Consider the following 20,386-nt stretch of genomic DNA (forward strand, 5'->3'; position numbering starts at 1 on the left):
CTGAGGTCACCGCCTGTCCTTCAGACATGTCGCACCCTTTATTACCTCTTCATCTTTGTCTCTGCTGTTCCTTTCATTGTGAGTGTCCTACCGAGACCCTCCACTTGTGCTGTTTCATTTCTGCTTGAAAGTTCAACTCTCACTTCCATCAGGTTGTATTCTCTGATCCCAGTACTAGAAGGAACCTCCCTCTTGTCTGCGCGACCATAGACCTTCCATCTTATTTCTTTTAGGACATTTTTTAATGGTCTTCTTTCCACTGTCATTATTTTTATACTCTCTTCTTCCTACTATATTATAAACCTAAAGGCAAGATTGTGCCTCATTCGCCTTTATATGCCATAATACTTTATACTCCAAGCAATATATACTCAGTTAAAGGAAATACTCTCACAGTATTTGTTGATGTTAGTGCCAGGGGGGAAAAAGGTATTATTAGGCTGGATACTTCGACGTTTCCTGTAAACCTGCACAAACTGGTTCTTATGGATATATTACATTTTACATTCTTGGAACATAAATATTCTAAATGCATATATACTCTATCCATCTATTTATTCATTTATTCATTATTCAGTAGAAATGTATTAGATACCTACCAAATGCGGGGCATGGGCATGATAGGGATGGCACTGGCTCTCAGATATATGTAACATATGCATCCTTTTATCAATATTTATGCCATTTTGTTTCCCTTCTTTTCAGACAAAGGGGACCAAAGATGCATTCCTCTGTTAGCTCAAAGTAATGTGTAATAGCAATGACCTTCATTTAAGTTCTGACTATGGGGTCAGGATAAGCCTTGTAATGCACAGAAACAAACTAGATGCAATTTTAACATTGACTGAAAATATTAGCTTTTTAGAGCCATCCTCTTGCTTGTTTGAAAATTTTAAGAAATATCAATTACCATCCCCCGCCATAATTATTTCCCTGGCACTTATTCAATGAAGAGTTTCAAGTCCACTTTCTCAGATTGACATAAATGATGAAAATTGAAAACCAATGTTTTCCTTCTACTAATGTTAACCAAAAAAAGTAAAGAGCGTCTAATTTTATAATTATAATCCATATATAGAAGGAAAACGGCCACAAATAGACTGATTTGGGATATGTTTATTTTTTGTTTTGTTTTTTAAATATTTTATTTATTTATTCACGGGAGGCACAGAGAGAGAGGCAGAGACAGAGGCAGAGGGAGAAGCAGGCGCCCTGCGAGGAGCCCGATGTGGGACTCAATCCCAGGTCTCCAGGATCACGCCCTGGGCCAAAGGTAGACGCTCAACCACTGGGCCACCCAGGTTTCGCTGGGATATGTTTGTTTTTAAATAATTGAGCATTTATTCTCTTTTAAAGATGCTGTATGCAAGATATAATTTAAAGACAGGGATCCCTGGGTGGCGCAGCGGTTTAGCGCCTGCCTTTGGCCCAGGGCGCGATCCTGGAGACCCGGGATCGAATCCCACGTCGGGCTCCCGGTGCATGGAGCCTGCTTCTCCCTCTGCCTGTGTCTCTGCCTCTCTCTGTGTGACTATCATAAATAAATAAAAATTAAAATAAAAAAAAAACACAACAGCCTAGACAGTGTTTTTCGGTTTTGTTTTGACAAGATCTGAGCGCATCTGAGCTGCCCGCCTAGCTAGTGCGTTCGCGGCCCAGCGGCCTCTCCTGCCAGGACCCTTATTCATACTCTGGGCTCGGGGACGCCCAGGCCCGTCTCCTGCTGGCTCAGGACCCATCCCACCTCTCGGCAAAGTCTGAGAAGCCGCGCTATCCGGGGCCGGGAGTCTCCGGATCTTTCCAGACTTCGCGCTGGGCTGCCCGACGCGCTGAATCCATTTCTTTGGTAGCCGGGCGCTGGGCCGGCGCTCGCTCCCTGCCTCCCCGCCGCCCCCGGCCCTCCGCGTCGCCCGGCCCCCTCTCCTCCCCGCTCCCCTGCATCCCCACCCCCACCCCCACCCGCGGGGCCTTGCCCTCCTCCCTCCCTCCCCCCCCCTCCCCCGGCTCGTCTGTATTTGGAGCTCCCGGAAGCCGCCGGCGACTCTCCCCGGGAGCAGCGTGACCGACAGCGGCTCCGGTCGGGGGGAGGAGGGAGAGGGAGGAGGTGCGAGCGGCGCGGCGCGGACCCCGGGACCCCCAGCAGGTAAGCGGGAGCAGCGCGCGCGCGGGGGCGGGGGCGGGGGCGCAGGTGCAGGGGCGCAGGGGCGGGGGCGCAGGTGCGGGGGCGCCCCGCGGCCGGCGCTCGGAGTTGCGCGGGGAGGCGGGGAGGGGAGGGGAGGGGAGGGGAGGGAGGAGAGGGGAGGAGAGGGGCCGGGGCGCGGCGGCGCGCGAGCGGGAGAGGAGGCGCGGGCGCCCGCGGGGCCGGGGGCCTGGGGCCGGGGGCCGGGGCCCGGGGCCCGGGGCGGGGGCGGGGGCGGGGACGCGGGCGGGGCGGGGCGGGCGGGGGAGGCGGGCGGCCCATCTGGGTCAGCGCCCGGCGCCCTGCCCCCGCCCCGTGCGGCCGGCGGGGCGCCCCGGGGTGCGCGCGGGTCCGGCGGGGCCTACCGCCCAGCGCTGCGCCCCAGGCCCGTCCTAACTTTGGGGGCTCCGGGCCTCCGGGGGGGGGAGGGGGGAGCCGGGGCGGGGGGAGCGTGGGAAGCGCCGTGACCGCGCTGGATGCGCCCACCGCACCTCGATCGGAAAGTGCCCGACAGAAACGGACCTGGCGTCTCTGTCCAACCTGAGCAGAGCCAATGAGTCACTTGAAAAAAATGCAAAGGCCACTGAGGCCTCGAGGGGCGGGGGAACAGGGCTCCCCGCGGCTGGCGGTGGAGGGCGGCCCGCGCAGCGCCCCCGTGCTGAGGGCCTTCCCTGTATCCTCGGCCGGGCGCGGCGGCCCCACCGGCGGGCTGCGAGTTGGAGCGGCCTTTGCACGGGGGCTCTCTGCAAAATGAGCCAATGAGTGACTGCTGTTGAGGATGTGAAACTAGGATTGGGTCCAAAGGGCCAAAGAGGAGCTGGAACCTGTAGCAAAACATGAAGAACCTTTGGTTCTGTAGGTCGTGGGAGGGCAGGAGGCTGTGCGACTCAGGCCCCATGGCTTACCAGAATTGTTTGCAGGTACCCTTTCTTCACTGAGTATATGGATTTCTCTTCATTTAAGGAACGTGCCTTAGAATTCTTGGTAAAACGTCTCAGCTCACTTGATGTGAGATGATAATAGTGGAGTGATCTTTGGGGAAATTATTCTTAAGAGTCCAACTAGACGGTAAGCCTCTTGAGGGCAAGGATGGGGTTTGGAGAACTTCTTTCAGCAGGAGCAGTATTTGACTAACAGCATGTAATGAGCAGGCAGGGAAAGTTTATTTATTTATTTAGTTAGTTATTTAATTTTTTTTAAAAAAGATTTTACTTATTTATTCATGAGAGACACACAGAGAGAGGCAGAGGCGTAGGCAGTGGGAGAGGCAGGCTCTCTGAGCCTTAGGCAGACTCTCAACACTGAGCCACCCAGGCCTCCAGATAGTGAAAGTTTTTTAAGTAATTAACTCAATAGCTTGAGTGTGGAGTGTGGCTGGATCCTGACTTCTTGAAGACAGAGTATTTTGCAAAGAAAGACTCTTCTGTGAGTTCCCACATCTAAAAATCCTTGTTAAAATTAGAATCAAGGTGTCATGTTTACTAAAGAGAAAAAGAAATTGAGAAATCAGGAAGGTGATCGACGGAAATGGCCATGACTGGTTGGAAGAGGTTTTTGGTGCTCATTGTTGAAATGGTGAAAACCATACGAACTTCAAATTTCAGTGTCCGTAAATTTCAGCCATACCATTCCTTTATGTATTGTCTATGGCTGGTTTTAAGAGTTGAGTAGCTCCTAAAGAGATCGCGTGGCCAGCAAAAACCTACATATTTACTCTCTAGCTCTTGGCTCAAAACATTTGCCAAACTTTACACTGTATTAACAAATTTGAAGTTCATGAACTTTTCATCAGTAATGAAACATTCTTCTTATTTTTTTTCAGGTATTTTAAGTGTAAAAATGATTCTTAGCTTGGGAGAGAAAGGAGAGATAAAAAGACAGGAGAAAAGGGGGGCAGGTTTTTCCTTAGGGTAGGAGTCTGCTACTTCCACTTGCTATGTGATAGTTTGAAGAAGAGCCTTTGAATGGATTCATGGGCCAGATTCTCTGAGTGCCTGAGTCATATCCAGCAGTTGTTATATACCTTCAAAAGTAGCATTAACTTATTTGGACATTATAGTGTTTTGTTTTGTCTTGAATATTCCCTAACAGACATCTTTATACATGAAGTTTTGTTAATTATGTAATATTTTATACGTAAAACTAATATGTTAAGTATATGTAAGCTATAACCACTATGTTCAGATGGCCACCTGTGATCCTATCACTGCATTAAAAACTTGGGCTTAAGAAAGGGCTAATTGTTAAAAGATAACCTATGGAATGGGAGAAAATATTTTTAAATTATGTATCTAATTAGGGGCTTGTATCCAAAATATATAAAGAGCTCTTACAATTCAATAATAAAAAGATAAATAACCCAATGTAAAAGCTGTCAAAAGATCTGAATAGACATTTCTCCAAAGAAGATATACAGATAGCCGATAAGTAATGAAAAGATGCTTGACATCATTATTCATCAGAGAAGTACAAGGCAGACCACTCTAGTGGATACCATTTTGTATCCACTAGGAAGGCTAGAATAAAAAACAAATCAGATAGTAAGTGTTGGTGAGGATGTGGAGGAACTGGAACTCTTACTCATTGGTTGTAGAATTTAGAATTTCAAATGGTGCTGCTGCTTTGGAAAGCGGATTAGCAGTTCCTCAAAAGTTGAACAGTGAGTTACCATATGATAGAGCAATTTCACTCTCAGTATATATATCCAAGAGAAACGAAAGTATATGTCTACACAAAAACCTATGCATGAATATTTATACCAGCACCATTCATAATAGCTGAAGTAATTAGCTATTACTTGGGCGGAAGTAACCCAAATGTCCATTGATTGATGAATGGATAAATAAACTGTGGTATATCCATATAATGGGATAGTAGTTGGCCATAAAAAAGAAACGAAGTAGTGATCCATGCTAAAACATGTATGAGCCTTGAAAGCATTATTCTAAGTGAAAGAAGTGAGTCACAAAAGACCACAAATTGTTTAAGTCTGTTCCTATGGCGGCACCTGGGTGGCTCAGTGGTTGAGGTCAGTTCTGCAGCTAGAAAGCTTAAGTCAGGGGCCTCAACTGTCCCTCCTTCCTGCTGAGTATGACCTGGAAGGAACCTTGTGGAGTAGTGACCAATGCTGTGAGGCCCAGCAGGGGTCAGACAACGCAATTCTAGAAGGAATAGTGTTTGTGACCTGAAGGTGGTGATGGAGATTGCTGGTTAAATTGGGAAAGTAGGGGCACCTGGGTGGCTCAGTGGTTGAGCATCTGCCTGCACCTCAGGTCACGATCCCTGGGTCCTGGGATCGAGTCCCACTTTGGCAAACACGCAAGGAACCTGCTTCTCCCTCTGCCTCTCTCTGTGTGTCTCTCATGAATCAATAAGTAAAATATATATTTTTAAATTCTGTTCATATGAAAACGTGCAGAACAGGGGCATCTATAAAGACAGGAAGTAGATGAGTAGTTGCTTAGGGCTGGGGATTGAGGGTAGGGAAGGTGATAGTTTACAGGCTATAGGGTTTTTCGTTGAGCTGATGAAAATGTTCTAAAATTGACTGTGGTGATAATTGCACATATCATTGAATCATGCACTTCGAATGGGCGAATTGTCTCCTACGTGTTATATCTCAATAAAGCTGTTAAAGAGAATAAACAGAAACCAGGGTGGGGGGATCCCGCTATATTGTTACTTTGTACTGTTGTATCTCTGTGCCATTCTCTATGTCCCTTCCAACCTGAATTTTGTGTTAACCCCTGGTTTTATTGCAAAACTGTTTTATGACATATGTATGTATGCCTAAAGAATGTACTATTTAGGTTTTCTTAGTTTTTGATTTACAAAAAGGGTGTATATAATCTTACTTTAAAGAAACTCAAATTAAGTTTTTCAGAATTGTCCTTGTAGTTGCAGGTAGCATCATAGTACATGTTGGCAAATCCTCCACAGTGTATTTATCCATTCTCTTAGTGGGCATTTGGGTTGGTTCCCATGTTTTGCTGTTACAAAGTGTGCTTCTGCGAAGACTTTTTTCTGTGTGTCTTGGCACACATGTGCAAGAGCTCTTCTGTGTGAATGTGACTGGATCATATATTTTCATGATAAAAAGAAAAGAAAAAGTGCATTCTCCTTCTGACTTACACATTGGTGATATATCCCCAGCTTCTTTATTCTCTTAAACCAAGTGAATAGAACTGAGATCCTGTCTTCCCATTCCATTTAGATTCTAATTGCAATATCTATTATCTGATAACCTAAGAAGTGTGGAAAAACGCAAGTTTCAAACTATACAGCTGAATTTCACAGCAGGACCCCTTACATCATGAGCACCTTCACTCCCTTTTATCACTTGGGTTTAGGATGGGACAGAGGACAGTTTTATGAAGTCAAAGGGACATGCCTTTCAACAAGCCCATTGTGGTTTCTAAACTTTACTCACATTTTCCTTGTGGGTGTCTCCCTGCTGGCCAGTCTAATATTTCTAATGTGACTTAGTTTGGTAATTCTGGTAACAACAAGCCAATTGGAAACCTGGCCTTTAGCCTTGGGCACTTTCTAAGCCTGCCCTGACGCAGGCTGAGAGCTTTTGAATTTCATCCTGGATATTTCTACTTGTACTTAGGAAGAGAGGGAGCCCCGTGAGGTCAGTGGAGGCCATTAATAAGGGATTTTCTAACTTTTGTTGGTTTGCTTTAATTATGATAAAATATGCATAACATAAAATTTACTGTTAGAACCATTTTTAAGTGTATAATTCAGAGACAGTATGTTCACAGAGTTGTGCAACCATCACCACCATCCATCTCCAGAACTTTTTAACCTCCTCAGACTGAAACTCTGTCCCCAGCAAATGATAACCCCCCATTCTTCCGTCCCCAGTAGAATGGGGGTAACTACCATTCTACTTTCTGGCTCCAGAAATCTGCCTATTCTCAGGGACTTATATTAGTGACATCACACAATGTTTGTCTTTTTTACATAAGCTTTTATATCCAGGGGAGTTTCATACTCTTGTTTTTCTTAAGTAGACCCTTTTCTGACTTATGGGAAACATTTTTTGCTGAGCGATTATGTAAGAAGACTGTTTCCTTTTTAGGATACAGCCCTATATAGGAAGCAACGTAGCAAGTGTTCTAAGATCAGAGAAAGAACTTTCGATCATTATGGATTTATAATAAAATAGTAATAATGTCATGTGACCTGGCTCATTAATTAGACATCTAATAATCCTGGCTTCTTGTTGACCACTTAACTGAGTGGAAAAGGTACAATAATCCCAACATGAAAACTCACATCTATCTAATGAAAGGATAAGTTAGGTAACCTTGAGAGTCTTATACTCCTTAGCTTCTCAGAATTTAAAGGCCATTATACAAGTGTGATCTAAAATCATTCTAGTTTTGATAGTGTATTAAAGAGCAGGAGAGGAGCGCCTGGGTGGCCCAGTTGGTTAAGCATCTGCCTTCGGCTCAGGTCATGATCTCAGGGTCCTGGGATGGAGCCCTGCATTGGGCTCCCTGCTCGGTAGGAGCCTACTTTTCCCTCTGCCTCTGTTCCTCCCCACTGCGTATGCTCACTCTCCCTCTCTCTCAAATAAATACAAAAAAAATATTTTTTTTTAAAAAAAGAGCAGGAGGGTTCTGGGAGTCTGGAAATTGAAGCCAGGTGTTTCTGCCTTAGTATTGAAGACGGGGGTAGTCCCTGGTGAAGCAAGATGCTGGAGACAACAGAGACAAACCTTGTAGTAGTACACAGTATGCTAAGAAAATAACCCTTATTACTTTGTATCAGTCCATGTGGAAATCCAGAGAAACCCTGGGATCTGTTGATTATGTCTTCATTCCCCTATGTTGGATGATTTGGATGACTCTTGTTAGGTCCAGCACAGTGAAGGTTGCTAGGGATGCAAAGAGTAATACCAAGGAAGGAAGATAAGATAAGGAAGATAATGATAAACAGGAGGCGTCCCTGGCTGTGCACACACGTCTCAAAGGATCTCCTAAGGTCCTAGTCACCGTTAGTTCCAACCTGTTTGCATTTAGTTTTATTCAGAGGAGAATCACTGGATTTTTTTTTCCCCAAAGATTTATTTGTTTATTTTAGAGAGAAGGAGCAAGTGCCAGTGAGGATGAAGAGGGGTAGAGCGAGAGTGAGAGAAAAACTTTAGTAGACTCCGTGGTGCTCAATAGGGAGCCTGGCTCGGGGCTCGATCTCAGAACCCTGAGATCATGATCTGAGCTGAAACCAAGAGTCAGATGCTTAACCGACTGAGCTACCCAGGTACCCCAGAATCACTGGATTTTTATGAAATAAATTGATTATTTTACTCTAAGGCAACAAGAAGCAAAGTGGACCACACTAAGATAATTAGCCAGTTGGATTTTCCAGAACCTGGTACAGTAGGCTTCCAGACCGATTATAGTGTGATGTGTAGTTAAGGCTGTCCGTTTTACATACTCTCCATTTAGAAGCCCAGAGTGTGTAGGTAAGGGATTGATGAGATATGAGGGTCGTCTTTGCATCCACTGAACACTGTCTGGGACTTGGGCTCATACCCATCCAGTGGCAGGGAACCCCGATATCTGGTCTAGTGAGCAGGTTGATGGAAGAAAAGTCCGTCCAACTGATTGTTTGGCGTTTGGTAGACGACACACTATTTCTTCTGGTATTGTCTTCTAGAATGCTGGAAGCTATGGCTGCAGATTTTCAGCAGTGCGATGCAGGTTCACAGGTATTTAGCCAAAATTCTTAAAGTTGCCATTTTGATTCCTCCTTCATTTCCATTTCTGCTTCTTTGTTGCTCTTCTGCTCTGGTGGTGCTCTCTGTTGTTCAAAGTTCCCTCTGTGCACAGCCCTCTGGCTCTTCTTCTTCCCTCAGCATCTCTTCTGAGTGGAAGGTGGACAGTTATCTAATACAAGTTCTCCAGTTACTGAACATGTTTAAAAAGAGGTTTGCTAATGCAGATGAGTCTAGATTGGATAGAATCAGGGGTGGATTTCATTATTGTGCTTCTTATTTTAGGCCAACAATCTTTAAACTGTCCACATTAACTGTATTCAAAGACTTCCCTCCAGGTACATGCACACAGGTGTTGAGAAAGTAAATTTCCAGATCCTCCTCTTCCCTGTGTCCTTTTCTCAGACACTAGTCTTCTTGAGAGCAGGTGTGCCACAGAGACACAGGTTCTCTCTCTCATCTTCTTTTTCCATTAGTGCCTTTCTCTCATTTTACTTAAGAAATGACTATATCTCTAATCCATCTTCCTAATTCATTTTACTAAAAAGGCCTATTTCTAACCTATTTTTTACTAAACTGCACTCTCCAAGGATATAAATAACTAGGGGGTGAGGAAGGCAGAAAAGGGAGACATTTCAGAATATCAGCTTTAGGGTGAGAAAGTGAATGATTCCAATGCCTGGACATCGCAAATCATGTGTTTTCTAAATGTCCTCCCAAAACACACACACAAAACACACACACACACACAAAACTGAAGATCAATCTAATCAAATTGTAAACTGATATTAAAGGACAAATTTAGAAAAGAATGAAATCAGGATTCTTGTACAAATGAAAAATGAACATTTTAAAAAATACTTATTTGAGACAGAGAAAGAGCATGAACAGGGGGAGAGGCAGAGGGAGAAGCAGACTCCCTCCTGAGCAGTGAGTCCTACGTGGGGCTTGATCCCAGGACCCTGAGATCACAACCTGAGCCGAAGGCAGACACTTAGCCAACTAAGCCACCCAGCCTTCCCAAAATGAATATTTTTAAACATACTAAAAAAATGAGAGAGCTGGGAAGGTCTACAGTCAGTTCAAAGGAGACCGCTGAGAGGAAGGTTGAAATGAATTTGCTTAATTGGTTTTGAACTGGCTTCTTCCACAGTGAGAGAGGAAAGTCAGTTGAACTTCCAGAGGATAAAACTTACATGCTCGTAGACAATAATTACCTACTTTCCAATCAGTTTTCTACAAGTTAACTGCTATGTCTACAGAATTGTAAATGAGCCTCGTCAAAGACAGTGAATGGCTGAGATAAGCCAGTTGGATGAGCAGATAGGGTGCTCACGAGTCCATCATCCCAGTTTCTCCTTACACTGATGATTCAAATAATTTTTGATATTTCTTCACCATGTGATGTTTAGTATACTCAAGAACTCAAATAATGAAGTGACCTTTCTCTTAACAAAATGGCACCCATTTTTCCCATCTTCTCATTTATGTGGACATAGTTTCCCAGCATTTACTCTGATAAAAACAAAGGTGAGGAATTGATGGTCAACTATGACTCATTCTAGTAATAAATATACTCATCCACATATGCATGAAAAATTTGAGAAATGAAAGTGCCCAAGAGAGGTTTTCCAATAAAAATTACTTCTCATATACATTTAGTAATTATCAATCTTTGTGGTATTTGTGTTGTTTTGATAAGTTGCATTCAGAGTTACAGTGGTAACAATCAGGAGAGCATTTTTTTTTTTTTGCCATTGAATTTAAAGTTAGGTTTATAAACATAGTTTTGATGTGGAAAAGTATGATAGGATAATGAATAAAAGGCTTTAAAGCATAAAACAAATAAGCCTAGGATACATTTCTATAGGACAAGAGGAATGGAAACATAAGTTTGAGGAGAAAATGTAATTATGAAAAATTTGTGACTATCAAAAAGCAACCTGTTGGTGGGTGTATGGTGTATTTTTTTAAATGAATATGAATTTCATTGTATGAGAATGAGAAATCATTTTATTTTTGTGGGTCAATATTAGCAGAATGCTAAAGGTTACATTCTCTGTAGCCATTTACATTTTGGTAAGATTTTTTTTTACATGTCCATGTAAAAATGGACAGGAGGGTTTTACAGAATGCTTTCTGGATATTTATGACTGAAGATTTGGAAATCCTTTTTGTAGCTTATCCTTCCTCTGTTTTCAGACAAAAGTATCAACGGTCAGTAATAAGGGAACTGGTGTCTGCACGTTTAGTGTTGACAACGGAATCAAATTGTTGATTGGCAGGGTTCTAGTGACTCCTAGTTCTGCTAGATTTAGGGAAGACATTTAAGAATAAAGGTCTTAGGGCACCTGGGTGGCTTGCATTTAGTTAAGCATCTGCCTTCGGCTCAGGTCATGACTTCAGGATCCTGGGATGGAGCCCATTGGGCTCCCTGCACAGCGGGGAGCCTGCTTCTCCCTCTCCCTCTGCCTCTCCCCCTGCTTGTGCTCTCACTCACTCTCTCTCTTTCTCTCTCTCAAATGAATAAATAAAAATCTTAAAAAAAAAAAGAACTAAAGGTCTTGATGCTTATGACACCTCTCAAAAGAGTAGCTGATAGCTTATCAGGTTTTATTTCTTTTAAGTGGTTATATCCTCACTGTTCTCATCTTTCTTGGTCTCCCCTTTGGAGACACTTACTATAAATATTGTGTGTGTGTGCATGTCCGTGTATATTATTAACCAGACAGCACTGTTTGGATCTGTCAGTGTGTAGTTTTCATCAGGTTTGAGAAACATTTGCTCATTATTTCTTTGGGTATATTTCCCACCTCAATCTCTTTGTCCTCTCCAGGGATACCAAGGCACTAATATTAAACCTTTTAATATTGTCCTACAGGCCTCTTAAGCTCTGTTCAATTCTTTTTCTCTCTGTTCTTCAGGTTGGATAATATTGATACCATCAGGTACACTGTAGCTTCCCTTTGCAATCGCCATCCTGCTATTGAGCTCATCCAGTGTGTTTTTTGCATCGTATTTTTTGGCTCCAAAATAGTCACTTGTTTCTTTTTTATGGGTTCTGTGCCTCTGCTGAGAACTTCTGTCTTTCCATTCATCTTAAGAATGTTTACCTTTATCTCCCGGTACATCATTAAAACAGCTCCTAGAAGTCTGTCCGATAATTCCAACATCTGTGTCATTTAGGGGTTACCATTTGTGGATTGTTTTTTCTCTTGAGAACTGATTGCATTTCCCCCAGTCCCTTGCGTGTATTTTGTTGTTGTTGTTGTTGTTGTTGTTTTCCATTTACCAGGCAGTCAGCCCAGTTCTGTCTTGCGTTCTGTGGGCAGTGGTTCCAACATCAGTGCAGTTTTGAAAATCTTTGCTGTGCTGCTTTGTGTCCCATGGAATCACTATTTAGGGCTTAGTGTGGACTTGAGCCATGGCTTCTACTGCAACTTGGATCTCAAAGCCTTTGGATCTGGCCCACTCGTGCGCAGCTCTGGGCAAGCCTGGGGCTTGTGCTGGTTCATGCACAGGATCAAGGGACCTCTTTCTCCAGCACGGTCTTCTCTGGGATTCCTCTCTCACCGTCCTGTCCCCAGAGCCTTTTCCTCCTACCTGGGCTTCTGGCCAGAAAGACTGGGGTTCTCTTGCAGTTTCAGCTGCTCACACCGCCATGACCCAGAGACCAGGGCTGTCCCAGGGCTGAGCATTGAGAAGAAAGGAGGAGGAAAACGCTAGTACATAGTACAGATGGATTCTCCCCCACATTCTTTGTGGAGCTTTTTTTTTTTTTTTTTAAGATTTTATTTATTTATTCATAAGAGCCCAATGCAGGACTTGATCCCAGGACCCCGGGATCATACCCTGGGCCAAAGGCAGATGCTCAACCACTAAGCCACCCAGGTGTTCCCTCCCCACACTCTTTGGACCACAGGGACCTCTTTACCCTGCTCTTCTGGCAGTAACACCAGAGAAGCATTTCGTTGCTTCTGCTGCTGCTTGCTGTTCTGTGGTGCGGCTCCATGACTACATCCACTCTTGGGGTACAGAAGTGAATCCCACCCCAACACGCATGACCCTGGACTTTCCGTACATTTTTCCATTGCAGGGCCTTCCTTCCAGGTCTTCTGGCCAAAAAGAGGAGGTTGCTCTCAGAGACATTGTTGCGTGAACCCCCCGCATAGTTCCAACTTCGGGTCAACCCTGAAGAGAAAAGAAAAAAAAAGAAACCCACCAAAAACACATTCCCAAATAAGTCTCCTTTTCAAGTGTTGATCACTTTCCTCAATTCACCCACTGCTATTTATCTTTCAGAGTCAGGGAGTTTGCATTTTGAATTTTGAACAGTTTAGAGCGAGGCTGGAACGGGCGTTTCCTTCTTGATCGATACCTCCTTTTGATACTTTTGATCCCTGTGGCCCCCAGGCCCCCACAATGTCTTGGTTCTGCATTGTCCTCTTTCTCTATACTGTCCTTACTTTGGGCTTCTGAGTCTAAAGAGAAAAAAGAAGGAGGAGGAGGTGGAGTAAGGAGGAGGAAGAGGAGAAGCAGCAGCAGCAGCTGCTGCAATCTTTTGGTGGTCCACAGCTCTGTTTGAAAACACCAATTTTGTTAAAAGTAATAAATCAAAGTTAAGTATGAACATAGACGCCGGGGAAAGGGATGCTGGAGATGCATGAAGAAGCAGAGGGATCTTGGGGCCAAATCCATCAACCTGGCTCTTCGAAGCCAAGTGATCACACCTGCATTTGTTACAAATGTCCATGCACAAAACTGGCCCAGCTCTTGAAAATTAATAATTGGGGTTCTGCTTTTTTGGGGGGGGTCCCCTTTTAAGAGAGTTGCTGAATCTGCTCTTCAGCTGTGTATAACTCTTCCAGTGAATGCCAGTACGTTTGAGATCAGAAGGGATTCCAGCAAACCTTCCTGCCTTCAGTCTTCACGGTGTTCTTAACGCCGACGCTACAGGGTTTAGCGAAGTGCAAAGTGTTTAGTCAAGTCGTGAGAAGTAATGGACCGTAGCAAATGCGACCCCCCTTCATGCTTTCAGGTACGAATGTCCCTGCCGTTGTGTGTGCTGAGGCATAGCCTTAGAAGCACAGTGTGTGAGATGTCCCTGGTCATCGTGTGGGGGTGACCCACGCATCCTAGGTGCACCCCCCCCCCAGGAGGCCTGTGGGGAGCTCAGAGATAAATTAGAACAGGGATGCTCGGGCATCGTCTTTCAGTTCACAAAGCTCACCTCATCATCTCCTCAGAGCTCTCCCCAAATCCCATGGCTGTTATTATTAGGCAGATGATACAGTTCCACCCCAGAAGCCCCCCTTTTCCCCTTGCTCCTTGCAGCCACCAGCTGTCACCCCCGTAGGCACTTTGAGCTCAAAGTCTAAAGCGGAGCTCCTTGTCTTTGCCAGCCACCTGCAAGCCTTGGCACCTGCACCTGCACGCCCAGCCCCAGGGGGAGGCATCCTACATGTCCTGCCTTCTTGCTCTCTTTCCCCGCTGGCCCTACCCATCTTGTAGTCCTGTCTTAGATCGCCTGCATTCTCGTTCATTCTCACACCTTCTCCAGGCCGCTGCCACCTAGTAGTAAATCCCCACATCTCCTCTCAGCCTTGTCCACCACTCCTGCCAGCTACTCATCAATCCCTGGTTTTCCCGTGTGCTTTTAGATGGCTTCTGGCACACAGTCAATGCTCAATAAATATTTTCTAGCTGTAATGCCTCCGTGGCTTGGCACATGCTGGGCACAGGCTCAGGGAAGCATTGACCTTACTTACCTGTCTTCCGAATAACGCCTCTTCATCCTTGGAGATTTGGCTTAGCATCTAACTAAACTTTAAAAGCCTCCTTCCTTCCCAGGGCTCACTTGAGTATCTGCCTTTCTTGACATCCCCCGCCCCACCCCAGCCCCTGTGCGTGCACCTGCTCCCAGGGCACTCCTGTGCACCTCTATCATAGGATTTCTCAAAGTATGGGTCCTTTTACTCTGAAGTGTACTTCTGAGAAATGCAGGCTGCTGGGAATACCCAGAACCACTGAATCAGTATTGCTGACGGCAGAGCCCAGGAATCTGCATTTTGGAAGCCCCACTTCTCCCCAGCGGTTCTGATCCAATGTGAACCCTTGATCTACTCTGTCCCCTATCTTGGACCCTACAGAGCTAGTTCCAGTAGTGAGGGTGTGGCCTCTCAGAGCAGGTCTTTGCTGGTAGTTAAGAACAGCAAAGTTACTCAGATTTAACTTGTTTTCTTTTCTTTCTTTCTTTCTTTCTTTCTTTCTTTCTTTCTTTTTTTTTTTTTTAAGATTTTATTCATTTATTCATGAGATGCACAGAGAAAGGCAGAGGGAGAAGCAGGCTCCATGCAGGAGGCCCGATGCGGGACTCAATCCTGGGACTCCAGGATCATACCCTGAGCCAAAGGCAGACACTCAACCGCTGAGCCACCCAGGTGTCCTTCTTCATGATTTTCTCAATAACAGTTTCTTTTCTCTAGCTTACTTTATTATAAGAATACAGTATATAATGCATATAGCACACAAAATATGAGTTAATTGATTCTTTATGTTATTGGTAAGGCTTCCAGTCAACAGTAGGCTGTTAGTAGTGAAATTTTGGGGGAGTCAAAAGTTATATGTGGATTTTTGATTGCACAGGAGGTGCTGGAACCCCTTAACCCTGCGTGGTTTAAGGATCAGTTGTACCTCTTTGTTTTTGAAAGCTTTATTGAGGTACAGTTTTGCATACTATAAAATTCACCCATTTTAAGTGCACAATTCAATGATTTCCATCATTGTGCACCTGCCACCACGATTCTGTCTTAAATCATTTCCCTCACTTCAAATAGAAACTTCGTGCCCATTCGTACTCACTTTCCATTCCTATCTCCAGCCCTAGGCAACCACTAATCTACTTTCAGTCTCTAGAGATTTGCTTTTTCTGGATATTCATATAAATGGAATTGTACAGTACTTGGTCTTCTGTGCTGGGCTCTTTCACTTAGCATGATGTTTTTGAGGTTCATCAATGTTGTAGAATGTATCAGTACTTCTTTTGTTTTTCTTTTTCTTGCTGAATAATATTCTGTTGTATGGATACATTTTGTTTATCCATTCGTTAGCTGATGGACTTATAGGCTGTTTCTTCTCATGTTTTGGCTATTATGAATGACGATGCCATGAACATTTGCACCTGTGGACATACATTGCCCTTGAGTAGATAGCTACCAGTGGAATGGCTGGGTCACATGGCAAATGTATACTTGACTTTTTAAGAAACCTCCAAACTGTTTCCATAGCAGCTGCACCATTTTACATTCCCACTAGAGTGTACGGAGCTTCTGATTTCCCCACTTCCTCACTGGCGCTTGTTACCATCTGTCTTCTTGGTGATGGCCATCCTCGTGGATGCGAAGTGGTATCTCCTTGTGGGTTTGTTTGATTTGCATTTCCGTGATTAGTATTGATGTCGAGCATATTCCTATATCCTGCTGGCTATTTGCATATTTTCGCTGGGAAAATGTCTAGTCAAATATTTTGGCCAATTTTAAGTTGGGAGTATTTTCTTATTTTTGAGTTGTAAGAGTTCTTTATATATTCTGCACCCAAGGAGAGCAGCATGTATATTTTATGGAGGGACAGAAGGTCCATGGAAACCCTTCCCAGGGTATGGTATCCTAGCCAGTGGAGTCTCCATGGTTCTTTTCCCAGTGGCCCTTGGGGACCTCCTAGAAACATCCATTTGACCTACACCTCCTCCATAGGCTAAACAAGAGCAAAAGGGCAATGTGGGGACACAAGAAAGAAAGATGTCCCTAACAGCATGGAAGCTTAGGAAGGGTCATTGAGTGAGTTAGGGGAGGGAGCTTGTTTTCGGCAAAGGGTCTTTGCCTCACCTTTAGCTAAGAGAGTTCACACTTCATGATGGGAGAATGAAATAGGGATCTGACCTGGTCCCACTCAACATTCAGTCTCTTACAATTTTATGGCTCTGTCCTTACCCAGCACCAGCACCCCAAGTCAGGGCACAGATCCAGCCTTCAAGATATACTTAGACTTGCCCCATTGCCTCAGTTCCCACTGGGTTCTTCCCTGCTAAATGGCCCAGTTCCCTGCTGCCTGGTGTCCTGGAGTGCTGGACTGTCCCTGGCTGCCCAACTGTCTGTTCCTGAAGGAGATCATGGCCCGCTGAGGAATCTGTGTCTCATCTGTGTGGCCCTGGCAGCCAGCGCAGAACACATCTCGAAACACATTTGCACAGTTTCCTTAAGTCAGCAAATGAAGAAGGAGGGATGAATTCATGTATTAGAAGATAGTAAATTGAGCCTCAGATGGGTTAAGTCATCTGCCCAGAGTAATGTAGGCTGTCAGTTAAGGGGCTGGACTCTCAAATTAAGGTTCTCTGATGCCAAAACACTTTTTCCACTATTGTGGGCTATGAGTCCTTGCCTCTTATCTTCAGATTCCCACTTAGAGGAGGAATATTTGTGTCACAAGACAAATCAAGGAGGCTCCCGAGAAGTGATACGAGCGGAGTGGTGAGGGCAGATGGAAAGGGGGTTGTCCTCTCTACATGTGGTTGTTTATTTTACCCTCCTGTACCCCACTCTGAATTTGGTGGTGATGACAAGGAGTAAATGGCAGGTGGTAAAGAGAGGCTACCTCTGATCTGGGGACATGGTGCAGCCTTTTCGGAGTTAAGATGTAGAGTATGGGTGCAGCAGTGCCAAGCAGGACCATTGAGGCAGTGGGAGCAGCAGAACCGTGGCACAGGAGAGGAGCGGTGGGGGAGGGGGACATGTTTGGGAAGGCATGACTTGTCTCTGTGACTGGGTCTTAGGAACCAGCTGAGGTGTAGAAGGCTGGGGTGAGGTCCTTTTGCAAGTCCAGCTGAAGACAGCTTGCCTTTTTTCTCTGCCCTGGGACCTTACTAAGAGGCTTTGGAGGAATCCATTGGCTGATCAGGAGCTTGTATGTTTTTTCCGGTTTTGTAAAAAATTTAAGGTGTTCTTTTATTTGTGTGATTTCCTGATCTTTCCCATTCTGGTTTTCCTGTTTCAAAATTCAGAGACTTGAGGCACTTTGGTGGTTGAGCATCTGCCTTTGGCCCAGGTCATGATCCTGGGGTCCGGGGATCAAGTCCCCATAGGGAACCTGCCTCTTCCTCTGCCTAGGTCTCTGCCTCTCTCTGTGGGTCTTTTGTGAATAAATAAATAAATAAATAAATAATCTTTAAAAATAAATTCAGAGACTCGTTAAACTTCTTTGCAATAAAAAGAAAATGTTGGCTTTTTTTTTTTCCCCCTGTTTGGTGAGAAGCTGGCCCCGGAAATGATCCATAGGAGAGTAAACAGAAGCTATAAAGGAGGCATGTTGGCAATGCAAGTGTGTATCTCTTAGAGAAACAACTCCCTGGCTTGATTGAGCCTCCCAAGATGGCTGGGCAAGAAATAAATATATTTTAATGCCCCTTAATTTTCTACCCATGCGCATTGTGTTTGGCAGATAGTGGAAACTAACTGCATGAATGAAACCAGCATATTCAGTGAGCCAGTCAATGAATGAAGGACTGAAGACCATGGTTGTTTCTTCTACACATCCTGTTACCCCATCAGTGATAGCGAACCACACAATTCCTTCCCCCAGTGATTGGTAGCTTCTGGAGGAAAGAAAGAAGGTAATTGTTGTAGTCATGATAAGGAGAAATTAACCTCTAGGGCAGCCGGGTTTGATGATAGTTCGAGAATTTGTTTTTTTTAATTTGGGTGGATTCATAGAGAAAGTAGTCCGTTGTGACTTTACTATTTCGAGAGAGCTCACATGGAAGCCAACTTCCCAGTCTCATCATGAGAAAAGGTTAGAAAGTCTTCCATCTCCTGTCACAAGTTTCAGCTGTGACTCATGATCTTTGGAAGCCCTTGAACCTGGGTCTTCATCATAGAGTTAGGGGAGAAACGCTCACCACAATGATCTCTGCACCTTTGGCCTAGTGAGGAGGACTTCAACCAGCAGTCTTGAACCTGGAAGACCCAACCGTCGTTAACACAGAAATGTTACCACAGTAGGGTTCTCCTTTGCTTGTTTTATGAACTTGCTGTGAGGAATTTACAAAACCCTTTGGACAATGTGGAGTTTTAAAAATCTTGAAATCCCGAAGAGAAGAGGAGCTGTGGGAAACCCCAGGTTCACAGTCCAGAGAGCAAGGGTCTCTTGTGAATCTTGAGAGGAAGCCTCTGTGGTTTTAAGTGGGAAAAACTAACCCAGGGTCTTCTTCTAAATGGAAGCTGCTCCTGTGAAAATTTGGCTTGCCACCTGATCTGGGATTATGCCAGTGAGTGGGCAGGGAAGGGAAAGGCGGTGAGGGGTAGCCAATTAATTAGTCAATCAAAAAATATTTATAGAATTCTCTATGTACGCGGCAGCAGGCAAGACTCAGCGGGAGATGGGAGAAGAGTAAAAGGTGGTACCTCAGCCCATGAGGGGCTCAGACTTGTCTCTTTGGGACGCAAGGTGTGCATGTGCTAGCAGGAAAGATAGCACGAGACAGTAGTTTAATTGAGCAGAGTGTCTTAGAGATACCGAGAGTGTAACGTAGACAAGTAGGCTGTTGTTCTGGGCTTATCACTACTCTCTACTCTGGGATGTCGGTTTTCAATGCAGCTATGAAAGCTGCTTTTTATACTGGTTAGACTAAGTAGTTAGATCTTACCAGAACACTTAACCACTGAGCACAAGATGATTTGGATGAGAAAATAGGAAGGATGAAGGAGTGTTGTCTTCCAAACATGATTCCACAGAAACTGTGCTTGTCTCCTTAGCAGAGCACTATTTAAAAGCAAACGAGTCATTATAAAAATACGTAGGAACCTCCAGTTATAGGATAAATAAGTCCTGGGGTTGTAATGTTCAGCATGATGACTATAGTTAACAGTACTGTGTTGTGTATTTGAAAGTTGCCAAGAAAGTAGATCCTAAAAGTTCTTGCCGCGAAGAAAAACCTTGTAACTAAGTGTGGTGATGGTTAATTGAGCTTATTGTGGGGGTCATTTTGCAATGTACAGTAGTTACCCCTTATCCAAGGTTTCAGTTACCTGTGGTCAGTCGTGGTGGGAAAGTAGGTGATGCTCTTCCTGATGCCACAAGGTCATTAGCAGTCTTATGCTCTCGTCATGGTGCCTACGTTATTCACCTCACTTCATCTCATCACGTAGGCATTTTATCATCTCCCATCATCACAAGGAGGGTGGGGTATGGTATGAGAAAATATTTTGAGATAGAGGAAGGTCATATTTACATAACTGTCATTATAATATAGCATTTGTTATAATTGTTGTATTTTATTATTAATGTTAATCTCTTACTATGCCTTATATATAAATTAAACTTTATCATAGGTATGGATATACAGGAGAAAAACATAGTATATATAAAGTTTGATATTGTCTGCAATTCCAGGCTTCCACTGAGGGTCTTGGAATGTATCCCTGTTGGAT

At 44.4% G+C, this 20,386-nt stretch overlaps 1 protein-coding gene across 1 annotated transcript in view; it reads left to right on the plus strand.

The window, feature by feature from the left end:
- Nucleotides 1-1,991: 1,991 nt before the first annotated feature.
- The window catches only part of CAP2 (cyclase associated actin cytoskeleton regulatory protein 2), a 137,519-nt gene continuing 119,124 nt past the window's right edge, over nt 1,992-20,386 (plus strand). The window contains exon 1 of the mRNA XM_038584233.1: nt 1,992-2,143. The gene's annotated coding sequence lies outside the window, so the exon portion shown is untranslated. The remainder of the gene's footprint in view (nt 2,144-20,386) is intronic.

Source organism: Canis lupus, chromosome 35 (assembly GCF_011100685.1).
Source record: "Canis lupus familiaris isolate Mischka breed German Shepherd chromosome 35, alternate assembly UU_Cfam_GSD_1.0, whole genome shotgun sequence".
Taxonomy (NCBI): Eukaryota; Metazoa; Chordata; class Mammalia; order Carnivora; family Canidae; genus Canis; species Canis lupus.